General features: G+C 58.2%; 1 long non-coding RNA gene across 3 annotated transcripts in view; it reads right to left on the bottom strand.

The window, feature by feature from the left end:
• Nucleotides 1-697: 697 nt before the first annotated feature.
• The window catches only part of LOC131819687 (uncharacterized), a 31,263-nt gene continuing 10,212 nt past the window's right edge, over nucleotides 698-21,748 (bottom strand). Inside the window, exons 1-4 of one of the 3 annotated variants that reach the window (XR_009349291.1) lie at nucleotides 15,075-15,250; nucleotides 10,424-10,571; nucleotides 7,379-8,572; nucleotides 698-6,439 (exon numbers count right to left, since the gene is read on the bottom strand). This is a non-coding gene — a long non-coding RNA (uncharacterized LOC131819687). Of the gene's footprint in view, nucleotides 6,440-7,378; nucleotides 8,573-10,423; nucleotides 10,572-15,074; nucleotides 15,251-21,748 lie in introns of those variants that run through there. The other 2 variants (XR_009349292.1, XR_009349290.1) reach the window with 2 other exon arrangements.

The following is a 21,748-nucleotide window of genomic DNA, read 5'->3' on the forward strand; positions in this document are numbered from 1 at the left end:
GGGGTGAGCCCGTGTGGGGACCCCCACTCTGTATCCATGACTTCACCCAGCCCTGCGGGATTCGGGAGCCCCCAGGTCTGGGATGCCAGGCATAGTTGACAGCAAGGAAGCCTCAGGACAGAAGGGGAATTCTGAGGTTGGGTGGGTGAGGAGCACTGGCAGGAGGTAGGGGAGGGGGCTTCCGGAAAAGCGGCCACCTGGGAGGACCTGGCCTCGGGGTTTCCTGGCGAAATGTCCAGGCTGATCACCCCACCGAGGCACGCCTGGGAGGCACGCCCAGCACTCCACAGGCTGGAGCAGGACACACAGATTGAAGCAGACATGGAAAGGAGCTGCTTGGAGGATGGGGCGGGGGGGGGCAAGCGTGAAGCCAGCCAGCAAGCAGCGCAGAGGCCCCCAAACCTCAGCCATGACACAGCCCTGGGCTCTAGGAAGGGAACCCAGGAAACAAAGACTGGCTCTTGCAGATAAAAAAAGCTCACAGGGGGCGCCTGGGTAGTTCAGTCTGCCTTTGGCTCAGGTCCTGATCCCAGGATCCTGGGATCGAGCCCCCGCATCAGGCTTTCTGCTCAGCAGGGAGCCTGCTTCCTCCTCTCTCCCTCTCTCTCTCTGCCTGCTTCTCTGCCTACTTGAGATCTCTGTCTGTCAAATAAATAAATAGAATCTTAAAAAAAAAAAAATTCAACAGTAAAACAGATCTGGATGACAAAGTAGAAGATATCCTCTAGAAATAGAGCCAAAGGGCAAAGCGATACAAAATTAGAGGAAAAAAAGAGGTTTTTAAACCCCGGGTGATGAGGTTGGAGGCCCAGAGTCCAGAAAGAGCTTCAGCAAAGGGGAAAGAGGACGCAGTGGGAAGGGAATCAGTCCACAAATGAGTCAGGAGAGCTCCCAGACCTTCAGGACACTACTGGGGACAAGAGGATGCCCTGAGGCCACAGCCACAGCCAGGGCTCACCATTCCCAGGACAGGCCTATCCCGGGAGGGCTGAGGATGTGGTTTCCAGCTTCCCATATGGAAAGCTACAGGACAGATAAGGCACACAGAATCTTGAAGGAAGCCATGTCCACCTGGAATTCAGCCTCCAGCCACGCTACCATGGACTTGCGATGCCTACGGGAGACCCATGTCCAGGAGGCAACCTTCCAGTTGTGCTGTGTGCCAACATTCTCACGCACTCAGCAACACGTGAGCTTTTCTCAAATGAACTGATACCATGGTTCTGCAACTTCTTGTACATTCAAGAAAGTGTCATTGACCACGTGCTTTGTCCATCTGTCGGTTGTGTTCATTCTTTTTGTCAGCTGCGTAGTATTCCTTCCTGGGGACTCCTGAGACTTGTTTAGCCACCCCCTGTTGAAGGGCTTTTAATCCGTGTCGGTATTTGTCCCTTTGGCCAGTACTTTTAAGGGCTTGTCCAGGAATGCTTCGACATCTGGGCGAGATGGGTGTCCACATGCTCAGGGATGGCGTGAGGATGGACGGACACAGCCCCCCAGCCCCAGGATGCTGGGACAGGTCCACTTCTCTGCACCGTCGCTGAGCGCCAGGAGCAGGGTGGATTTGGGGAGATGGCGGACGACACACCCCACATGCTTTCTGGAAGACTAAGCCAAGCCTCAGAGGCTCGGAGGTCCCCAGGTCAGTGAGGGAGCAGCCCACCCGAGGGACCCTGGTGGACTAGGCAGCTGAGCCACACCATCTCTCGGGCTGGGCCCAGGAGCAGGTGGCTCCGCCAGCAGCCAGCCCTGAGCTATCACAAGTAATACAAGGGACAGCAAGTGCCCAGCAGCGGCAGCACGCCAAGCACCCTTCCGGCCCCACTGAAGAAAGCGCACAGAGCATCGAGCAGCTCTCCCAGGCCTCACTGGTGGCAGACGCTGGGTCTGGGCTTGAACCCCGGTAAAGCCCATCTGCAAGGCCCACCACCACATGCTCACACCTAGAAAGAGGGCAGTGGTCCCGAGAAAGAAGGAACGGCAGCCTCACTGCCCTTCCTCCGAGGCTCAGGAGGTTTCCCCCTGAGCTCAGGGGCAGGCAGCCAACTCTCGCGACCACAGGGAGGGAGGAGGGAAGGATGTCTCTGCTTGCAGGTCGGGAAAGGACTGGCAGAGAACCCTAAGCTTGGGGCTCATTTTAGCTCTGTCACTCAAATGCTGTGACCTTAAAGCAAGTCCCAGTCCCTCCCTGAGACTGCTTTCCTCTCTGGTTCCCCAAGAGGGACGTCTCAGGAGCAAGTCAGCTCTGGGAGGCAGGGTGCTTCTAAAATTGTGATGGGCACCTGGGTTTGGGGGCAACTGTCACCCAGTGTACATGTGTGTCCGCATGCCCATGTGATGGGCGTGTCATTCTGCTCACCCCCAGGGACTCAAATAACAAATAACAAATAACAAAATAACACAAATAACAAATCTCCAGACAAATACAGATACACTTGGCTAGAAAGCAGAGCTGAGTGGCCCATGAAGGGCCCAGGCCGTGTGCTGCCCCAGCACGGAGCAGATAGTCTCCGCATTGAGAAGACAGATGTTTTCTCCTCTGAATATGTCTAGAGACATCACAAGCCCAGCATTTTGCCTGTGAGAGCCCTGGCTCAGAGAAAGGTTGTGACATCCAGAGAAACGGGTGCAGGGTGGCGCTCTCCGTATCAAACCCTAGTCCGACTTCTGTTAAAGAATGGCCCTGTCAGGGCACCTGGGTGGCTCAGTGGGTTAAAGCCTCTGCCTTAGGCTCTGGTCATGATCCCAGGGTCCTGGGATCGAGCCCCGCAGCGGGCTCTCTGCTCAGCAGGGAGACTGCTTCACTTCCTCTCTCTCTCTGCCTGTCTCTCTGCCTACTTGTGATCTCTGTCTGTCAAATAAATAAATAAAATCTTTTAGAAAAAGAAAAAGAATGGCCCTGTCATGAAGACATTCTGCTCAGGCCCCATGAGCCCAGCATGGGGTTCCTGCCACTGCGGCTCCCACACCAGCCGGTGTCCCTCGGCAAGGCCTGCCCCCTCCCCACCGTTGGCACATGAGTGGCCTCCTCTTTCAAAGCCAGCCGGGGCTTCCAGTGTGGAAAGGCTTTCCCCCGACTCTCCGAGGTCCTCGGTGGGGACGGGGGTGGGTAGATGCTCCTGGGAGCCCAGGTCAGGGTGTAGCCAATTTTCCAGTCCAGCCTAGCAGGACCCGTCTGGTGGGTCTCCCCACCTTGAGAAGCAAACCCAGGAAACCCCAGCTGTGAGAGAAGCCTGAAGTCCAGGGGCCGTAGTGAGTCTGACGGGCATCTCGGGCTGAGGGCTGGCTCCCCCATCAGCCCAGTTCTGAGATTCGGAGGCTGGTGGATGCCACCCCCTGGGGATGCAGGACAGCCCTGCACCCTCTGGGGGAGTGGGGAAGAGAGCCCGCGGCACCCCACTTCCAGTCCTGCTCCCGTCCCTCAGCCCCAGAGAGCCCACCAGCGCCGTTCCTACAGGCCTCCTCAGCTGCACAGGCCGCCCGGCCTGCCGGCTTTGTAATGGTTAACCGGAGTAATAAAAATGGGCGATGATGGGGTTTTTGATTCCTTATCAGAATCTCCACGGGCTGCGAAGGCTGAGAACCACCTTCACATGCAGCCAAGCAACTCCAAGGGGAAAAAGCATCCCCAAACCTAACGCCTTCCACCAGTGCACACTTCGCAGTAAAAATAGAAGAGGAAATCCCTAGTCTGCGGCTCCGAGTGGGACAAGCGGTCCGGCGGCAGGACAGCAGCAGGACAGCAGCAGGGAGGGCTCTGTCCTTCCATCGCAGGCTCCCGCCTCTCCCAGGGCAAGTCAATACCATGTCATTGGGAGGCCTTCTGTACTTTGCCACCAGCCCGCCAGGCTTTACCGTGGGGACCAGAAACCCGCGCCTTAAATCTGCATTCGGCACCACGAACGCTCCGGCAGGCGGCCTGTCCAGGCAGCAGACCCCTGGGGTCCACATCCCCACAACACAGCGTCCCCAGACCACCCTGCAGCTCCGTGTGCGAGCACACCCGGACACAGGGCCCAGAGAGGCCGCAACCCACACCAACGTGTGGCGGGCAGCCTGGACTCCTCCAGAAGCCGGAGGGCTCGTTCCCGGGGCTTCAGGTCTGGGGCCGCTCCGCAAGCCCCGCTCGCTGATCATGGCTGGTGTGCTTCTCACCTTCCATGCCTGAGATAGCGTGCCGGCGTGTTACCAAGTACAGCCAAATGTGCATATACTTCACCAAAAAATAAAATAAAAAATTCCAGAACAATCGTTCCAGCTGGTGCTTTTTGACGTTTGAGGGCCCTGGGCACGGTGATGGGCAGAGGCCTGAGGCAGGAACTGTGGCATGAGTGAGGCAGCGAACGTGTGAATGGGCAGATTCTCCCAGGGGCACGCGGTGTGGGGTTTAGGGGCCTCAGGGCGCCCCCTTTCTCTCTTAGGGCCTGGTTCCGGGCTGCTCGCACAGGGGCCGCCGCACCTCCTCCCACCTCAGCCCCCAGGGGCCACCCCACAAACCCTCTGTCCCAGGAGACCAGGACCCTGTTCTGAGTCCTGCGTTAGGTCACGCGCCCTCCCACTCACATTTCTGCTGAATCTGTACAGCTCTTACAAGGACCCACCTGCACTCACGTTGTTGGGCTGTTTGCCGGCCAGCTGAGAACACGGCTCTCAGGTGTCTGGGTTCATCACTCACTCACTCATCATTCATCTACCCGTCTACCCCTCTGAAGTGGGTCTGCACCAGCTGCTCGGGACCCACAGGTGGAGAGAGGGACACGATTTCCACCCTTGCAGAACTCAGTCACTCCACTGGTCCACGACGTATGGAAACAAATTATCCCGATTCAAGGTATTTCTATCTCAGCCCTGTTCCCTAAATGCTGCGGTTGGCCAGAGCAGCAAGGGGCAGGCTGACACTCCCCTGGGGGGGTGGGGGTCCGCCAGCAGATGCAGCTGTCGGGCCCTGCATGTGCAGTGATGGGGGTGGGGCACAGACAGGACAGACGGGTGGACATACCTGTTCCAACTGCAGTGACACTCTTGTCCGGCACAAGGACTGTGTGCCTCATTCCCCGGGAACCCACGAGCGATTGGTGAATAAACAAACAATTGGTGAATAAACGGGCTGTGGTGTGTGAACCCTGCCACTTGACTCACTTGGCCCGCCCACAGCCATCCGTCCTGGCTCCCTCTGTCTGGAGACTGGGGTGTGCCTGCAGAGGAAGGCCAGGAATACAGAATTTACAGAAGGCCCACAGGGGCCAGGACCCCATAGGTGGAGCCTCCCCGAGTCTAGCACCCTCCGGGTGGCTGGCCTCCAGATTCCAGGTTTCCCTGCATGGCCTCTGGGAATGAGCCCGGCTCACTCACCCCTGCCCAGCAGCCAGCCTCCTGGCATCCAGCTGCCACCCACTAGCTGGACAGTCCTGGGGCACCCCTCGACGGCTTTGACTCTCAGTGTTCAAACCCTGAGGTCCGTGTCCACTTAAAGGTGGTGGGTTCCAACCCTTTGATTGGTGGGATCGGTACTCAGGAGGCCAAAACCCCGAAGTATGAAAGACCCAGGCTGGGTGAGCCGGCAGAGTGACAGCCCTTTCAAGCCCTTCTTGAAGTCTGGGATGGGGGGCAGGGGGCAGGGGCAAGCAGAACCTGCCTGTTCTGCAGAAGGAGAAAGCGAGGGCTGCCTGGTAGGACATGAGGAAGGCGCTAGAACGTGCTACCCCTGAAAAGCATTGAAAGCTAGAAGTGGCCATGTCCACAAAGCGGATGGGACGTCTTGGGTGAAGATGTGAAAGTTCATTTGAAGTTCGCCGAGACTTTCAGTGCCCAGGGCCTTGAAATCGTTTCCTGGGGCCGTGGGAAAACCGCGTCTGAGCAGAGAACCGAAGGCCACAGTGAGGAGAAGCTTCCCGGGCTGGGAACTACGGGCCGGCCCGGCCGGGAGCAGACCAGAAGTGGGCTCTTGGATGATGCAAGAGGCCTGGGACTTGGGGCCAGGACGCAGACCCAGCAGGGAGGGAGCAGGGCGTCGGCCCATGTGGCTCCGACACACTCACCTCCATGTCCTGGGCCTGCGTCCTCGCCTCTGACATCTCCCCCTGCTCACTCCTGTCTGGGACACTAGTCCAGAGCTCTTCCCAGGGGCCTTCTTGCAGGACAGCATGGAGCTGGCTGGGCAGAGGGAGGGAGGCCTGCAGGCGTGGGAACACAAAGCGCGGACCCAAGGGAGAGAATGTGCGGTCAGAACTGATAGGAGATGAAGGATAATTTGCCGGGAGCAGGGAGGGGGGCACATCAGAGGCCAGGGGGAGGACAGCCCCAGAAGGGGAACTTCACAGCTCTGGAAAGCCCCCCGGGCGTGGGGGGTCCTGCAGGCTGCTGGTGGGAGCCCCAGGGAGGCAGGCTGCCCTGGCTGGTGGCTGGTGGCTTCTTTGGAAGAGGTTTTCCTCTCTCCTAGCTGCAAAGGAAGAGAGAGGGAGGTGGGGGTGGGTGGCAGCTGGGAAACGGGGAGGCGTGGTGTGGGGGCCCCTGCTGGCCAGGCTCAGACATCCAGGAGGAAGGCAGGAAGGCTGCAGGCAGGCAACCGCTTGTTGGAGTTGACAGTGGCTGCTCAGCGAGGTGCGCAGCATCCGAGTTGGGACACGCCAGCCATGGCAGCCGCTGCCACCACCTCCCACTCACAGCCAGCTCTCTCCTGACATGTCCCAGGGATTCCTGGCTCTGCATCTGCTCTCTACTGTCTCACTGCTTCAGGTGGGGGCATGGGAGAAGGGGTCCTCATGGTCTCATGTCTGCTCTGTGACCAGTCCAGTGCTGGGCTATGAGGACAGAGTGACATGTCTTCAGCTGGAGGGACCTGGGACACAAGGGTGGGCCCCCAGCGAACAACCAAACAGCAGAATGAGGTGGGGCATGTGCCAACTCTCCCAACAAGAGTGGAAGGCTCTTAGAGCCTGGGAAGAGGGCCTCTGTGAACGTTGACAAGTCCCTTCCCCTATCTGAGCCTCAACTTCCTTGCCTGAGCAATGGGTCAGTAGCCCGTTACGAGATGCATCTCATCAGCAACATTAAACATAGGTGCTTTCAATGGGTTTGTGGATGGATGGGTGGGTGGATGGATGGGTGAGTGAATGGATGGATGGATGGATGGATGGATGGAAGGATAGATGGGTGGGTAGATGGGTGGGAGATGGATAACATGTTAGTTCAGAAAATGTAGAGACAAACACAATCGGAGGCTTTCATTTAGTTTGGTAGTATTCCCCGAGTGCTTACATTGTGCCCATCTCTATGCAAGGCACCAGGGGAGGTTCCACATGAAAAGTAGCAGACAGAGGGGAATTTGAGGTTGAGCATGGAATTTTCTGTTGCTAGTAATTATAATACATGGACTCACCTGGTACTGGAGACAGCCCTGACAAAGATGGTCCTTGTCCTTCTAATACTCTGGCAAATAGATGGTCAGTGATGCCCTCGGCCCTGGAGAGAGGAAGCAATGGTGCAGACAGGACAGGCTGCTGAAGACGGCTCCACATTGGGGAGGATGAGCAGCAGGCAGGTCCATGTCCCCCAGGCTGGCCAAGGAGATCCTCTGAGTGGCCTCCAAGGGTCTGGTGCCCTGCCCCAGCACCTGGCCTAGCTGACCTTCATTTTATTTTGTGTCCCCTTGATGCTGGGCTATGTGTCAGCTCACAGTGCCACTCACTGGTTGTCAGGGATTCTCTCCTGTTATCACGGGAATGTGGCACTTTAAGGTCAGGTCGGCGCTGAAGCTGGAGGACAGTGTCAGGAAGCAGCTCAGCACCAGCCCTCACGTGAGGGTCTCCAGGCCTCACAGAGGACCCTACCTTGGTCTGTACACCTGGCTCGTCCTCCAGTCCTGGCCTTTGCTCCCTTGTGCTTCAGCCCCAGATGAGGCCATGACCTTCTATCAACTCAGCTGACCAGTGAGTCTTCGTTTCCAAGTTGCAGTCCTATGACAGGGAGAGCTTCTGGTTGTCTGGTCACGGCTGGATGCTGGGTTGTACCGGCTATAAGTCCTCAGGTAGCCTCTGCACAGGGGGCTTTCTGGTGGGCTATCTTTCCCGGAGCAGGCATGGCCGTAGGGCTGTTCCAGATGGAACCCAGGGCCTCTGGCACCAGGGCTGTGGGCAGGGACGGTCGCTGGTGGACGCACCCACGGCAATGCTGTATGTATTCAATGCAGAAAAGGCACCTGCACAGTACCTGTCCACTCGGCAGGCCTCGTAGGGCCCAGGCATTCCGTGAGCCTCACTCTGGGTGCTTCTGGATGAGACTGACGTGTGAAGCAGCGGACGGAGTCAGGCAGATGGCCCTCCCAGAGTGGGTGGTGGGCCTGTTCCAATCCCCTGTGGGCCCGGAGAGAACAGAAGGCTCAGCAGGAACCTAGTGGTTCCGTTTCTTCGGGAACCTTTACCAATGCACCTCCCCCTCCCCAGCTTTCTCCTCTTCTCCTCCGTCAAGGACAATAAAGATGTGATCTTGGTGACTCTCGGCCTCACTGGGGTCAGCTTGGTGACTCTCAGCCTCACTGGGATTACAAACTACGACCAATCCACAGCTCCTGGGGCTAAAAAAACCGCAAAAAACAGAAAACCAGAATTGCATCACCCAGAATCAAAAAGAACCGCCAGCTTCCTCTCGCACCTCGAGGGCCCGCTGCGTCTCTGACCCTCTCCCTCCAGATTCTCGGCCCCGCTGGAATGGCACGTGGCCCTCTCTGCCCAGAATGGAGCTGCCCAAGGCCGGCAGCTGCTCGCCACATGCACCCATTGAAATTTAACCCGACTGAAAATCAGTGAAATTGGAAAGCCGGGTTCCAGGGCTCCCAGTCAGGGTAGTGGAGGCTGCGGCAGCAGGCAGCATGCATGGGGACACTGGAGCATCGCGAGTCACTCTGCTGGCCTCTGCCAGCCTAGCCTATGCCCCCACGCCCCACCCCGACCACTTCGGCCTGGTTAGCACCGCCATGCGCCCCCTTCACTCAGCCAAGCAAACGCAGCCCCAAGGAAACTGTGCCCCAAGTTGCTCTAGCTAGTTTCTCCGGTTGGGTCAGGTGCCCATGAGCCAAGGCACACGGGGGGTGTGGGCGCTGCCCTGGTCCATCCCTGGGCCCAGAGCAAGTCTGCAGGAACGTGGCCTCACAGGCAGCCTTGTGCGAAGACCCAGCTGCCGGGACAATGATGCTCTCAGAGTTGAGCCTGTTGTGCCGAGTGTGAGCCAGGCCCTAGGCTGGCAGCCAAGCAAGACGGCGAGGTTCCCTGGCTCTCCCCCAAGAGGGGCTCTGAACCTCAAGCTTAGCCGAGTCAGGGGGCTTTTCATCTCTGCAGAGAAAGTCTTTGCGATCTGATGTTCCGAATGCCCAGTGTGGCCACTTTTGCACTGGAAACAGGAGGCCTGGGTCTGGGGGTACTCTGCACTGGCTCCATGTGTGGCCTTGAGCATGGGGCTCCCCTCCTGGACCTCAGTTTCCTCCTCTGAATGCAGGGTGTCACTCTGGTCCCTTTGCCCAGGACGAGAGAGCTCAAGGCTCCCTGGGCACATGGGAGGGGGGCAGTCATTGTCACCAGCCCCACATCAGGAAAAGGGATCAGCGCTAATGGTCCTGGGCTCTGGGGCTGCCCCACGCCCTGCTTCTGGAGAAAGACAATAGGACAGGAGGGCAGGGCAGGGGACATATGCCAGCAGGGTGGAGGCCGCGTCAGAGGAGCTGAGGAGCTGAGGGACCCCACAGGCAGCCCGGCCCTTGGTCAGATGAAGCCGGCCATACCAGGGCCAGGACCCTTGGCACAGAGGGACATGGGACAGGAGATGAGGGGATTCTGCTGCCAGGGCCAGGGCGGGACGGCGTTCTTGAAGGAGCAGGAAACAGATGGTCCAACCAGGACAGTGTCTTGGGCCTTCTGGGAGCAGGGAGGGGCCAGGAGCAGGGAGGAGGCCCTACCGGGGCGGACATGAAGCTGGTGGGGCTCCAAGCCAGGTGTCCCCATCACGGGGGGGGGGGGGGGGCGGAGGGGGTATCAGGGACATCCCTGACCCATACGGCCCCTGGGAGCCATGGTTGCCCTGGATGAGGAGAGTGAGGCCGTAGCAGGTACGGGGGGCCAGAGGCTCAGAGTTGACTGGCCGGGCCTCCTGTGATGTCCCGGCTTGGTGGGGATTGTGGGCATGTGGCCTTCTGTCCATGTGCACCCAGGCCAGGGGGTCTCGGCCTCCAGTCCCAGCAGAGGCAACCAGAGAAGTAGGAGAGGGGCTCTGGGCTGGGGCTCAGCACAGCTGAAGGAGGCTCACAGCCTGTTCTCCTGTCACGAAAGCACCTGCTGTGGGAAATGTCCAGTGGAGCAGGGACAGTCCGTCCCAAGGGGCCAGAGGCTCCCAACTCCCCATTCGCTAGCTCCGTGATGTCGAGCAAGTCACTCACCTTCTCCAGGCCTGTTTTCTTGTCTAGGAAGTGGGCGGGTAACAGTGCCCACCCCGCAATCTCATGGGGTCCAGTGAGCAAGGGTGTGTACTGTGCCGGAACACAGAGAACAATAAACACCATTTCTTTTCCATTCCAGAAGCTGCACCTGGGTAAGACACACATCAGGTCATGTATTGTAAAGGCCCTTTGGATACCAGAATGACCACAGCAGGGTCCCACGCAGCCCCCACGCTCAACCTCTGTGATGTGGTGGGGGGGGTCCGACAGCAACTCCCACAGGCACAGGGACACTGGGCCAGGGCAAGGAAGGGGCACGGGGTGTGTGTGGGGGGGGTGCATAGGACCTCTGGGTGGGCAACCCATCCCGCGGACACTTCCTGCTCAGCTCTGTCCACATCCCTGCCGGTGAGGTCTCAGGGTAGGGACTCCCAACCCAGGAGCCATCAGGAGGAGAGCAGGAGGGCGCCTTGACAGGACATCTGCCCGGAGCTGCTTGGGCCCCTCCGCCGGCCTCTCTGAGCCATTCCCTCATCTGTGAAATGGGAACAAGGGCCACCCCTAGAAGGGGATGCCCAGCAGCACGCGTCACTGGCCACAGCCCCAGGGCTTCGCGAGCACCCTCTGAACTTGAGGCTCCCAGTCTTTAGAGTCGGGGAACGTGATCCAGCCAAGACCGGGCTCTAGTTCAGAGCAAACTGAAGACCAGGGTGGGACCCTGGGCTCTGGGAGAGGCAGCCTCGTCCCTGTGCCCACGCTGTCCGGGTCTGTGGCGACAGCCGAGGGCCGAGGACACGGATGCTGGGCTGCTGACCAGTTCGGAGCCCCCCTGCTCTGCAGACGGGGTCACCCTGCTGGCTGGCAGCCTGGGTTCAGCTGCCCACCCCCCCCCCCAGATAAGCATTGTCAGATACTGTGGGTCACAGAGGGGAGGCACCGAGCAAGCATAAGTCATAGCATCTCAGGACCCGAGGGAGGTGTTGGGTAAGGCTGGGCCCCCACCGGCAGCCCCTAAGGAAGTTTCTGGCTGAGGCACCAAGCACTGGTGCTCGCTCATGGCCCCTCCCTCCTTGGATGCTTCTCCAGGAGAACACCACCTCTGGCCCCCCATCTGTGCCCACATCCCCCTGGGTGCAGAGACACTGGGCCAGTCTTGAGAGCAGGGGGCTGGAGACTGTGTGACATAAGAAGCTATGTCATGTCCTGCATCCCAGGGCAGCTGTGACAACAGAAATACATCAGGAGGATGGACATCAAGTCCCAGGTGGACCTCAGGTGCTTCCTAGAGGGTGGGACTGGTCCAGGCCACACCCTGAGCCCCCCAACCCCCTGTAGTTCCTCGGCTGCGGACACATCTCCCCCCACCCCTTCCTCCTCCATTGCACGGCATCTCCCTGCATGTGCGTCCAGGTCCAAATCTCCCTTTTATAAAGTCCAATTAGGACACACCCCACTTCAGCATGACCTCGTCTTAACTACATCTGCAACAACTGCATTTCCAAACAATGCCCCATCCTGAGGCCCCGTGTTTAGGAGGCAACACATGAAGCTGGAGGAGCACGGTGGGAATGAGGACGGGGAGTGGCTCTGTTTCCAATGACACTCAACCCTTAGGAGAACCAAGACAGACCGGAGGAGGGTCCAAGTCTGACTTTCCCAGAAGAGAGATCTCGTGGCAAAGCCCGTGGGCTAACGCTCTGCTGTAGGCACAGCCCCAGGGCAGCAAGGCCAAGGAGCAGGAGGAGAGGCAGGTGGCCAGCTGCTGAGTGAGAAGCAGCTTCCCCAGTGAACAGTGGTTGTCAGTCCTGTTGGACCGCTGGTCTCTCCGGTGGACGGGCAAAGAGGAATTCACCTGCGGCCCCATTATCTCCGGGGCCCACTGGCAACATGGCTCCCTGGGGGTTAGCCTGCACAGCCCTGCCAGCGGGCAGACCCAGGGAGGTGGGTGCTCTGGGTCGGTCCCAGGAAGGGGAGCACAGACAGGAGGGATGGGGCTGCCCCAGGCAGAGCCCATCCCAGCATCTGACCTCACTCACTGTGTTTGAACCTCCAGCTCCCATGCAGACCCTCCAAGCCCCCCTCCCTGCACTCCCTTCGTAGCACTCGCTGAGCTGAACAAAGGCCAGGCTGAGGGCAGAGGGGGCAGGCTCTCCCAGGCAGCAGGAGGGCTCTCCTCTTTCCCATCCCACTCAGAATGACCCTGGGCTCCCCATGTGGGCTGGGGGGTGCTACGGCTCCTACCTCTGGGAGCTTCCTGTGGGACTTGCAAGTCATCTGAGGACAAGGGATGGAGACACGAGATTGATGGGCTCCGGGACCACCTGTCAGGGCCCCCCAGGCTTGCCATGCTTTGCAGACCTGGAACATCCCTGAACCTTGCCTCAGAACAGCCCAGAGGTGCAGGGACCCCAACAGGTGAGGATGCTAAGGCACGGCAAAGGGACCCCCCAGGGTCCCAGCTCAAGAGGGACACCAGGAGACATCCCGCCCCAACCAGACGGCAGGGACTCATGGCCTCCAGCTCCTCCTCGCAAAGCCCAGCTGCAAACCCAGGGGCTAACAGAGACAACAAGGGGAGAGTTCCAAATGTGCCCTGGGTGGGGGCTGTCAGGAGCCCCAGGACTGGAGGGGTGGCTCGGCGGGGGGCACCTACATGCTTTCCGCACAGAACGTGAGGACCAAGGCCTGGCATCTCCTGATTCCCGACCAGAAGGAAGGGGCTGCACCATAGGACCCGCAGCCCTGTGCTCCCACCCTGGAGAGCCCCGACCCCTCAGGCCAGAGCCTCTCCCACCAAGAAACACTAGGTGGCTCCAGGAAGGGGAGCCCCATCTCACAAAATGGTCCAGCAGCTCCCCACCCCGAGCCCCAGCAGGGCCTCAGGAGGACCCCCAGGGGACGCCCCAGAGGCACCAGATAAACCAAGGAAACCCAAAAAAACACCACAAAGCCTTTGAAAACCGAGACATCCCTGCGGCCACCACCCAGGGCTTGGGCCAGGAACACGCACGAGCCCCGGACAGGATGCTTCAGCCTAAAACAAAATCTTCACTAAATGTCCAGGGTACCGTGGAAAATCAGACCCCAGTGAGGAAGACAAGCAGCTGGCACTAGCACCAAGAAGGACAAGATGCTAGAACTTTCCAGAGAGGATTTTATGTTGCCACTTTAGGATTGCTACAAAAAAGCAATTACCGGGCCTCCAGCAGCCAACAAAACATAGAAGTTTCCAGCAAAGGAGCAGAAATTCTATAAAAGGACCAAATGGAAATTCTAGAGCCGAAAAGTGTCCGAAGAGAAACAAAGACTCAATAGATGGCCCCAGAAGCCAAGAGGACCCAAGGAGGACACAGTCCGTGGGTCTGGGGACAAATCGAGAGAGACAGCCTATGAGAGCAAGAAAGAGAGCGGAGGCTGAAGAAGACGGAACACAGGCTCCAGGACTAAGACCTGCCAGGTTTCTGGGGAATGTGTGTGGCTGGAAGAGGGTTCGAACAAGGGGTGATGGAAAGCTCCTCAAATGTGGTGAAAGATGGGATCAGAAAAGCACAACACATCTCATCCACGGTCTAGACAGCCCGGCGCTCAGAGGGGAGGTTACAGCACGTGAGTCCTCAGGTCCGTCATCCTGAACCTGGAAGAGGAAGTTTAGTACAGCAAGAACAGAACACGAGGGAGTCGGCGAGCTGACAGGAGAGTAACAGAGACATCAGTGAGAAGGAAGCCGCTTCTCAGAAAATCAGTGTCGTCTATAAACCTCTAGCAGGACTCACAAAAAGAGAGAGACAGAGAATGCCACCCCTCCCAGGGAAAGGCCCGGCCTGCTACGCGGTCCTGCAGCCTCGAGAGCACAAGAGAAAACCGAGTCACTCTTCACGAGTCCTGCACCCAAGGAGAGCCAATCCCCCCAAAGCTCGGACCACTGGAACCCAACCCAAAGAGATAAGTCAAACAGTCCCCTAACCCCGTGAGAAACCGAATCCATAGTTTAAAATCCCCCAAAGCAGAGATCTCCCAGATGTGATGGTTTTATTGGAGAATTCCAACAAACATTTTAAAAAGAGCAACACTGATTTTACACGACTTTTTTTTTTCCAGAACAGGGAAGAGGAGGGACCTCTCAACGTCCCTGATGAAGCTGGTGTTGTCCTGATGCCAACACCAGACAAAAACATTGCAACCCTCCCTCCCAAAAAAACCTGAAGCACTATAAAGCAATGTCTCTTGTGGACATTGTTGCAAAAATCCTCCACAAAACAAGCAAATCCAGCCCGTCCGTGTGTGAAAGGAACTACACACCGTGACCAGGTGGGGTTCACTCCAAGCTTGCTAGCTCAATACTTAAAAATCAGAGAATGTAACTCACCCTATCTATCCGCAAGTGGAACAGAGAGATGACGTAATCGTGTCAACTGATCCGCAAAAGGCATCAGACAGGAGCCACAACCATTCGTACTAAAAACCCTCGCAAATTAGGGACGGGGGGCCCTTCCTCAACCCGGTCAGGATACGCAGCGGCTCCCGGGGTTGGAAATCAGCCCAGATAGCCACAGCTGTCACTCCTCAAGAAGAAAACCCCAGAAACCGACCAAAGACCAGCCCTCGATCCCGAAGACCGACGATGCCGCAGGTACCACTGGGAGGCACTTACCCAACCACTGTACCGAGAAGGGGAAGCATCCCAGGCCGGATCGGGCGTAGGAGCTCAGATGAGGGGCTCAAGTCCGGGCTCTGCCCTGTTCTCGGGTTTCCAGTCCTGAGCCCGGGACATGGGTCATTTTCCCCGTTTTTCTGAACTCAGTTTCTGCTCCCTGTAGAACCAGCAGCAGAGACTGCCCTGGGCGCTCCTTCCGGACAGGGACAGTGCACGGTGCCCTCGGGCGGGGCAGAGGGCAGACAGGCCAGCAGATCCATTCAGGGGAGGCCCTGGCTCGGGAGCCGAGGGATGGGCAGGGTTTCCTGGCAGGCTGGGCGTCGGCCTGCCTGTGGACACACAGAGGTCAGAGTCACCACATCAGAGGGCCCGTTGTGGCTCTCTGTCCCTGACATGGCCTGGCAGCTGACTTTGGAGCAGGCCAGGCCCAGGGACGTGCCTTCCAAGGACTCACGCTGGAGAGCGAGGCACTGGTCCTTATGTAAAATGGCAAAACACGGCAGGTTTGCCCCCACAGGTGGTGAGTGGAAGGGAAATTGTGTTCCCCCTGGAAGTGCGGAACAACTCTCATACTGATGATAATTGAGCCCCCCTGCTCCCCAGCTCCCAGCCCCCTGTCAGTCAGGCCTGGAACGCTGACTTCCTTCCTCATGGCCAGTCCAGGGTCCACCTCCAGCTCAGAGGGCTTTGTGGGGATGGGCCAGTTCAGGGCTGAGAGAACCCCCAAAGGGTCGGAGGGGCAGGACTTCTTGGAGGAGACCAATGGATCTGCAGGATAAAGGGCCAGGAGAGACAGAGGGGGAAGGAGCCCTGCCTGGTGCAGGAGGCCTGGCCAGGGGAGAAAACGTGTTGGGGGTGGGGGGCTACTGCAACCACACGGGGAAGGTGGTTGTTTGGGTAACAGTTGACTCCGGGCTGGGCCACTCTGAGTGGAGCTCTCCTGAGACCAGGTCATCAGGGCCAGGAATCACAGGGGTGGCAGGTCTCAGCTCAGAGCTCAGCACAGAGCAGGCGCCTGGTTCCTAGAGGCAGAGGGATTGCTGCAGCCAGACTATCCAGAGACCCTCCCCCGGCGCCTGAGAGCCAGCGTGTCTACCTTGTCCTTGCAGGAGACCCCAGCCTCCCTCCAGAGCAGGCCCCCCTGCTCACAGCCCACATCCTGGGCAAGATGCAGATGGAGCCCGGGAAGGGTTAGGAGGGTGTTGGAAATGGAGAGACTTCTTGCTGGGGCCTCCCTTCTCTCAAAGTCCTTTAGTTGCAGGACGGGGACTCTGGATCCAGGGCACCCAGAAAAGGACAGCTATGCCTGCCCGCTTCCCCACCCAGGAAGGCCGGGGTCCACTGCCCAGCCAGTATGAGATGTGACAGACAAGAAGTCACCCACCAGGGAGAGGGTCTTGCTGCTGGATCCCAGGCCAGGGAGCTGCTCTGAACGGGCCACAGCATCACTGGCCTGGAGGCCTCTCCAAGCCACTGGTCTGGGGATGTTTGTTACGCAGCTGTGGTGCTGGAGGGACATGTCTGCCTTTTTCCACGGCACAGCCTCCTGCTTGGGACCGAGGCCTGCGCTCACCTCTCTGAAGGCTGGGCTTCTGAACTGCTGAGTCTCGGGCCTCCATGAACACCTCGAGGTCCAGTCCGCCTCAGGGCCCTTGCACTTGTCCTTCTCTGCCTGGAGGCTCGTGCCCTTGCCACCTGCCACCTCCTTCTCCACACTGGCCTTGCTCTCCACACCCAGCACAGCCCATGGCGGCTTTGTGCATCTGCCTGCCTGCTAGTCTGATGGCCGCTTTTCCCACTGGCTTTTCAGTCTCTTGAGAGGAGGGACTGAATCTTCTTGGCTGTCCTATGACCTTGGTGGAGCCCCAGCCCTAATACAGGGCACCAGGTGAATGTTACCGGATGTGGGGTATGACGTGGTCTGGTTGGCATTCGTGAGAGGACTCTTGGGGCAAGGCCAGCCTGTGGATAGAGCAGAAAGAGCACAGGCACCAGGCTCAGGGGGATGGAGGCCGCTCCGGGGCTGGCGAGCAATGCACGGCCTGCACGACGAAGGAAGGGTGAATCGGTGACAGTGTGTCTTTGTCAAAACCCACAGAACGGGACAATACAGAGACCCCAAATGTGAACTGTGCACTTCAGTTCCTGAGAATGAGATAAGATCAGCCCATCGACCGGAATCAAGAATTCAGAAGGGGGGAGCGCCTGGGTGGCTCCGTGGGTTAAAGCCTCTGCCTTCAGCTCAGGTCGTGATTTCAGGGTCCTGGGATCGAGCTCTGCATGGGGCTGTCTGCTCAGTGGGGAGCCTGCTCCCCACTCTCTGCCTTTCTGTCTACTTGTGATCCCTCTCTCTCGGTCAAATAAATAAATAAAATTTAAAAAAAAAAAAAGAATTCAGATGAGAGGGGTGTCTGGGTGGCTCCGTGGGTTAAAGCCTCTGCCTTCAGCTCAGGCTGTCGTGATCCCAGGCTCCTGGGATCAAGCCCCGCATCAGGCTCTCTGCTCAGCAGGGAACCTGCTTCCCTTCTTCTCTCTCTGCCTGACTCTCTGCCTACTTGTGATCTCTGTCTGTCAAATAAATACATAAATAATCTTAAAAAAAAATTTAGATGCTAATAATGAGGGGAAAACCCACGTGTGTGATGGGAACCCCATACTTTCCATTCAATTCGACTATAAACCTAAAACTGCTCTAAGAACATTAAATGTATTAACCTTTAGAAGTCCCTGGGAAATGACGATAAGGCAATTCTGGGCCCACCAGAAGGGTTAAAATAAAGACAGACATCAGCAGAGTTTGGTGAGGCCATGAAGCGAGGGGGAGCCTGGTGTGCCATGCCGGCCATCCCCGAACCCCCATGAGGACCAGCACGCCCCCCAGGGCTGCCAGGAGAAGGCGCTCGGAGCCTTCGGCTCCCCCAGAAACACACCTGCGCGTGTGTTCATCCAGAGACACGTACAAAGATGTTCGAGGCATTGCACCAACAACCCAGTCCGCGAGCTGTACAAGGGGTGAACCCGTGCTGAACGCCGGAGCAGAGCCCGCACAGAAGGGGTCATGAATGAACGCGGCTGCACACGGCACACGGACGAACTTCATAAACACCAGACGGGGTGATGGGAACCAGACACAAGGAGAGCACGCTGCCCGGTTCTATTTATACGATGTGCGAACACAGTCAAAACCACGGTGTGATGACAAAAGTCAGTGGGGTGGGGGGAGGCCAGGCCAGGGAGCAGGGCCCCCTCCCTCCCTCTCCCTTCCCTCGGCTGCCTGCCCTCCCTCTCCCCATCTCCGGCTTGCCTTCGTCTAGCCACCCCAGTCCTGCGGGGGGACCCCCTCCTCATCTGGATCACAGCAAAGCCCAGCGGATTCTCCAGGGAATTCTCCTTCGCTGGGCGAGGACTTTTTGAACCAGACTTCAGAGTGGAATTTTTTTCTCTCAAAATAGAGAGGAATTGGCTGTCCAGCAGTTAAAGATAGAATCCTGTGGCAAGGCCAGGGTCTGAGTCCCTGTCCCAGCTGGCCAAGGACAGGGGTGTGGAGGCCTGGCTCCACCGCTCCGGGGGCTTCGGGGCCCTCCCCTCCTGGTTGCAGCTGGCGCTAAGTCAGAGGGCCAACAGCCCACCCCCACAGGCTGGGGGCCTGGAGGAGCCAGTGGGAGAGCCAGGATGGGCTTCCTGGAGGAGGGGACCCCCGAGGAGACCAAGTACACTGGTGAGAGAAAACGGCTGGCACTCTGAACCTGGAGCTCAGGGGGGCTGTGGGCAGCAGTGGGCAGTCTGTTTGGGGCCAGATCAGGTAAGGCCCCCAGTGTCAGCTCAGAAGGTGTTTTTCATGTGTGCACACTGAGGGTCACTGAAAGACGTGGAGCAAGGGTGGTACGTGAGGGAGAGCCTGCCTTGGGCATGAGGAGTCTGCTCAGAGTTGGGGGGGAGGGTCCAGCCTGGGCGTGGAGGGCTGGGAGCAGAGGGGACGCGGACCAGAGCCAGGCTCTGTGCAACCCCCACTCCTGGAGAGCAGGCGAGATCTGGTCCATCAGGAGGCCACAGTCCCCAGTGTAAAGCCACACCCAGCCCAGTGCAGGGAGCCCCCCAGCCACCCCGGGGCCTGGCTCCAGGTGCCAGAGGCAGCAGGCCACGGGAGCAGCTTGGGGCCCACCATAGAGCCAGGACAGGCTGCCCCAAGCAAGGATAGGTTCTTTGTCAGGAAGCCCAGGTATGCACTCCTTACTGTGGACTGTGGGCATGTGTGTGTGTATGAGTGTGTGTGTGTGTGTGTGTGTGTGTGTGTGTGTGTGTGAGAGAGAGATGGCACATCCCCACCAGGGGCCCAGGTGGAGGCCGAGACACCTGTGAGTCGTGTGGTCCACCCTGAGCTCAGCGTCCCTCTGGGATGTGCCCGCAGGGTCCCAGGCCTCTCTGCCTGTGCTGGCAGCTCTTCCCAGCTCTGACTCACCTCCCAGGGCCAGGTGGAGGGGTGGCCGTGCACCTGCAGGGGCGCTGAACCCCCAGGAAGGATGTGCTGGAGTGACGACAGGTCCCTGCCTTGCCACCTGTGCACCTCAGGGCACTGGTTCCCCTTCCCACAGCGTGTTCTGTACCCGGACCCCCTTGGCTTGGTGTCCGTGAGCCCCCAGCACCCCAGCTTCTCTCTGAGGGGGCAAAGGTGATGGGGCAGACCATGTGGGCAGGAAGGCAAGGGTGATCGGTCCCCACTATGAAGCCAGGGTTTGCACACAGAGCCCCTAGTGGGACCAAGGGGCTGAACCCCCTACAGTCACCCCGAGCCACGGTGCCTGCACACACACACACGGGGGACAGACAACTGGGCTGGCAGAGCCCCCCCAACCCCAGCCATGTCGCTTCAGGTCACAGAGCACACTGTCCATGTGGTGGGAGAAAATCAAGGCTGGGGGGGGTGCACCTCTGCTCAGGGCCACACGTCCGCTCAAGGAGGATGAAGCAGTCCAAGTGGACCCCGTCCCAGAAACTCTCCTGGTCACTGCTCATTTAAAGACAACTCTGTGGAGTTACAGGGCCATACAACAAACCGAGCGTATTCAAGGTATAAAACAGGAAAGGGCCGCAGGTTGTGTGAGTACGTTATTTGTACATACACACCTCTAGACGCGTCCCCACACTGGCCCCTCCCCGACAGTTTGCACTTCCTGGTGGTACCAGACACAACCACATCCTTGGAAATCCTTCCGTCTGACCTCTTTCGCTCAACAAAATAATACTTTGAGATTCTCCCCTGGGGTGGCTCCCACCCACATTGCTGAGTACTAGCTGAGTACTAGCCGAGTACCAGCTGAGTACTCAGTACTGAGTACTAGGGATGCGGCTGCCCCACATCTTCGCCAACACTTGGTATGATCGGTCTTTTTAATTTTAGCCGTTCTTCCTTGTTATTTCCCAAACGGCCAGTGACGTTGAGCCTGTTTCCAGGTGCTTATCTGCCACCCATACGTCTTATTTTTATACACCTTCTTTTCTTACCCGTGGGTTGTTTGTATTTTTATTATCAAGCTTTGAGAAGTCTTAATGCATTCTGGATACACGTGGTTTGCTGAGATTTTGTCCTGGGCTGTAACTCGCTTCTCGTCCCCTACAGCATCTTTTGGAAAATGGACGTCCAAGACGGAGCAGGAGCTCGGAGACCTGCTGGCATGTTCCCCTCTCTTCACGCTTGTCAGCATCAGTCCAAATGCCCCCGCCTCCCCCATGCAGAGGGTCACACCCCTTTGGGACTGTGCCTGCCCCACTCGGAGCCTCTGTCTCCCTGTCTGTGCCTGTCACTCTACAAAGCCAGAGCCCGGAACTCTTCGAGGCCCCGGGGTACTCCTTGCTCAGGGTCTGGGAAGTGCCAGGACCCAAGATGGGGCAAGAACCAGCTGTGTGAGTTTCAGGAACACAGCAGAAGAGGAGAAGGGCGGACGACCAGCCGGTGTTTTGAAAGGCTGCAGGTCTGCAGCTCCTGAGGGAGGGCAGGAGGATGGGGGCAGGCCCACCCTTGGGCTCCAAGCCTCCCCCTCCTTGCACTCCCTGCACCTCCAGACCTGTTACTCACCCAACAGCTGCAGGGCGGGGTGGGGGCTTCCAAGGATGGGGTCTTACCCATCTCCCCCAGGAAGAACCACCCAGATGCCTCAGACCTCCCCTCTCTGGAAAGGCCAAGATGTTCCCCCAAACAGGTCTTCAGACACAGCGGGCAGCAAACGCCTGCTTTGAATATCAACGTTCTCCAAAGATCAAAAAAGAGAAAAGAAAGAAAGGTATTTTGGAAACATCTAATGTGCCAACGAATTAAGTGTCTGATTATTAACGAGCTCCCTCCCAGAAGAAGGGGAAAAACAGCCAGGATCCTCAGCCAGCCTCGCTGAAATCAGATAGAGAGAGAGAGTTTCTTACGCTGTGAGTACAGGCCACGAAAACAAAGCAGACAAAGGGGACCACATCGAAGTTGTAAAAGCCTGCAAGGGAAGGGAGGCAATCCTCGGAATGAGACGGTAACACACAGCACGGGAGAAAACCCTTGCAAATCACTCCCCTGAGGAGGGGTCTGCGTCCAGAATACGTCAAGAACCACAACTCAACAACACCGAACACCGATACCCGATTGTGAAGGAGACGAAGGACTTGGACAGACATTCCTCCAAGCCTGTGGA

This window comes from Mustela lutreola, chromosome 17 (genome assembly GCF_030435805.1).
Source record: "Mustela lutreola isolate mMusLut2 chromosome 17, mMusLut2.pri, whole genome shotgun sequence".
NCBI lineage: Eukaryota > Metazoa > Chordata > Mammalia > Carnivora > Mustelidae > Mustela > Mustela lutreola.